This window comes from Mytilus trossulus, chromosome 8 (assembly GCF_036588685.1).
Source record: "Mytilus trossulus isolate FHL-02 chromosome 8, PNRI_Mtr1.1.1.hap1, whole genome shotgun sequence".
Taxonomy (NCBI): Eukaryota; Metazoa; Mollusca; class Bivalvia; order Mytilida; family Mytilidae; genus Mytilus; species Mytilus trossulus.
The window spans coordinates 4268242-4271509 of NC_086380.1; positions in this window are offsets into that span (position 1 = coordinate 4268242).

Sequence of the window (3268 nt, forward strand, 5' to 3'; positions counted from 1 at the left end):
GATAGTACTATATGATGTCTAGACATACATTTTTAATACATAGTACTACAATATTTCAAAACCAAAACATGATTTCGAGAACATATATGTGAAAGTGAACACTGATGATTTTACAAGAATCGAATTAAGAGCGTACATGTACATGTATGAAACCACTGATTAGGCTTTTTTGTATGCATGAATGGGCATTTTTTTAAAAATCCAGTGTTCATTATTGCATATGTGTTCCAGAAAGCTGGTAGCATGTTTCTTACAATATATACAGTATTGATCATTATCATATTTATCTGACAGTAATACTCATCTGGATGTACAGTGAAACCTGTTTAAACCGAACCATTAAGGGACTTGAGGTTTTGTTCGGTTTTGGCCGATATTCGGTTTTATCAGGTTCACAACGCATACAATTTGATATTACGGTGCTTTATTAATAAATTGTTCGGTTTATACAGGTTTTCGGTTTCTGCAGGATTCGGTTAAGTCAGGTTTCACTGTACCTGATATATATCAAAATTACTGAAGAAATAATATGTTGTTGTATTCCATTTAACAGATACACTATATTAAGATATTTGTTAGCTTATGATATTATATACGTTGATTTATGTTGCTTGTGATTACTGTAAAACGGGTGAAATTGATGATTGTTTTTTCTTTTTTATCAAATAATAAATTATTTATATGTTTACCTTGACTTTTCTATTGATATATTTACATAAAATATCGACTTAACTGCAAAAGCAAAAAAAAAAAAAAAAAGACACACCAAAAAAAACCCAACTCCAACCTCGCTGCCATCTGTCCTTATACGAAGCAAGCAATTATACTTCTGATTTTATATCAAAGTTATTATTATATTATTGTTCTGTATAGCCACAACCCAATCCTCGGTTGTGACGTCACCGTATTAAACCTTCAAGTTAATATTTACCATCAGCATTACAACGGCGCCATATAGTTCAAGCTAGATATTCGAACTTTTCTAGAGCAACTGAGATCACTCTCAGTTTTTGATCGGATTAGTTTTGATAAGTCCTTAGTTTGATTCTGTTGTGTAAAAAACAGTTGTTTGCCGAGTTATTTTTTGGTTTTCTTTTCGACTTATGATTGTTTACTGTTTCTTTGTTCTTTACTGTGCAACAAGGTAAAGCACTTTTGAGCGGTGTTCACATATTGAGTTAGCAGTTACTTGCTCACTCAAAAAATATTAATCCGACTTATGAGCTAGGAACAGTATATCTAGGTTGTCGATGAATGTCATAAAAAAATAGAAATAATATGCTAACAATTCAAACATTAATAGAAAAATTGCAGACAACTATCATACATGTAACACAAGGACAAAAGGAAGAAAAAAAGAAAAATAAACAGACACATGTTGACTTGAACTGCGCAGTACAAACGATAGAAAAACACTCAACTTACCAAAATCTTAGATGAACTCTTTTGCTTGGTAAAGATAAGAACCTCAAATAAAGTAACAACCATTTAGCCATGGCGTTGTCAGTTTGTTTTAGATTTATGAGTTTGACTGTCTCTTTGGTATCTTTCGTCCCCCTTGTGAAGCGTGAGTATGGAGATAAGGCACTACATGATCTGTTTTAATGTAACAGAAACCGAACGGCAAAATTAATCTATAGAACTCTTGAATATCGATAAGCTCTAAAAGGTAATTATTAGAACTTGTTAAACGCTTTTAATCTGAAAGATAGTGATTTAAGGCGCACATATATATATAAATGTAAAATAACTAAAATACCGAACTGTAAGGGATATTTAAAGTCCTATACAAAAAGGCAAATACAAAATCTCAAACACATCGAACGAATGGAAAACAATGTCGCATTCCAAGCTTGGTATACAAATGTAAGCATAACTTTATGTAGAAAATGATGGATTACACCTGGGTTTCAAGCTATCTAAACCTCTTACATGGACATGTATGACAGTCACACATAATGTCATTATACTGACGACAATCAGTTAACAAAACAAATAGACATTATACCACATCTTCATATACCTATATCATAGGTAATAGGATAAAAACTTGGGGTACAGCAATCAACATTGTAATGTAATCTTAACCACTATTTAAAACATAATTAGTCCAACAAAAAACCCAGCATAAGGCTTAAAGCCAATTATACACTATGTATAAAGACAAAGTACATGAGCAAAAATGAAAGACAAAAGTATAAAATTGACCATGGTAGCACAGTAACACAATTCTACATATATAACCAGTTATCAAAGATCAAAGTGAGGAGCCCAACAAGTTGTGTCAAATACGGCTATGGTTATCTTTACCTGGAATACGAAAATCCTTAGTATTTTCAAAAAAGAATTCTTTTGTCAACAGGAAATTTATAAAAATGACCATATAATTGATATTTATGGGTACGAAACTTCCACCAGCAGTGGCATCGACCCAGTGATGTTAACAGCTAACAAAGGGATATTTACCAGGCCTTTAATTTACTACGCCAGACGCGCGTATCGTCTATATTAGACTCATCAGTGACGCTCAGATCAAAATAGTTATAGTTATCAAAAGAACAAGTCGTTGAATAGCATTGGCTCATCAACTCTCTGCTTATCTGTTTAATTGAGACATGGAGCTGGCAAGTCAGTAACTGCTAGTAATTCGTAATTTATTTATGTATCATTGTCATTTTATTTAGTTTTTTGTTACCTATTCTGACATCGGACTCGGACTTCTCTTAAACTGAGTTTTACTGTGCGTATTGTTGTATGTTTGTTTTTTTCTACATTTGATAGAGGTAAAGGGGGATGGTTGAGGTCTTACAACATTTTTTTTACCCCGCAAATTTTTTTGGCAGTCAGGAGATTCTGGCAATTGTAAGCCTTCAAGTTGAAAGACTTTTAATTTATATATTTCGGAGTTCAGAATGACGACTATTATTCCTTTCTAGAATTTGACTATACTTTTTGGACCAATCTAATTGAAATGTTGATCTCTGATTACGTTATACTGCATGCAGTATAACGTAATCAGAGATCAACATTTCAATTAGATTGCTTTTTGGACCTTTTGGATTATAGCTCTTCATCCTTTATATAAGCTTTGGACTTCAAATATTTTGGCCACGAGCATCACTGAAGAGACATGTTTTGTCGAAATGCGCATCTGGTGCAACAAAATTGGTACCGTTGATTTTATTACTACCACTGGGTCGATGCCTCTGCTGGTGGACTATTAGTCCCAAGGGTATCACCAGCCCAGTAGCCAGTACTTCGGTACTGA